The sequence below is a fragment of the Penaeus monodon genome, chromosome 27, assembly GCF_015228065.2.
Source record: "Penaeus monodon isolate SGIC_2016 chromosome 27, NSTDA_Pmon_1, whole genome shotgun sequence".
NCBI lineage: Eukaryota > Metazoa > Arthropoda > Malacostraca > Decapoda > Penaeidae > Penaeus > Penaeus monodon.
Window position 1 is genome coordinate 39,589,327 of NC_051412.1, and position 300 is coordinate 39,589,626.

The window sequence follows — 300 nt, forward strand, 5'->3', positions numbered from 1 at the left end:
TCCAAATCAATAGAATATTTGTTCACATGTTCAAATGCCTCGTCATAAAGACACATTCCTCGCTGTTAAATTATGCAAGCGCATGCATGCAACAGCTCTATTTCTCTGCAATGTGGGCGTTCTTCTGAATGGCAAGTTGCAAGGAAATGTGTATTCATTAGGCAAAGAGGAAGCAGGTAAGAAGGGGAGAGCGGAATATATTAAAAAGAGAGAGAGAAAGAAAGAGATGATGCATAGGGGAAAGCCGCAGACATATATAGAATCAAAAAGAAATAGATATTGAGGCAATATAGTGGTGCA

The 300-nt window shown here is 39.0% G+C and overlaps 1 protein-coding gene across 1 annotated transcript in view; it reads right to left on the reverse strand.

Moving 5' to 3' along the window:
- Positions 1–300, reverse strand: part of LOC119590522 (trissin receptor-like) — a 25,063-nt gene that overhangs the window by 15,714 nt on the left and 9,049 nt on the right. The gene's annotated exons all lie outside the window — the stretch shown is intronic.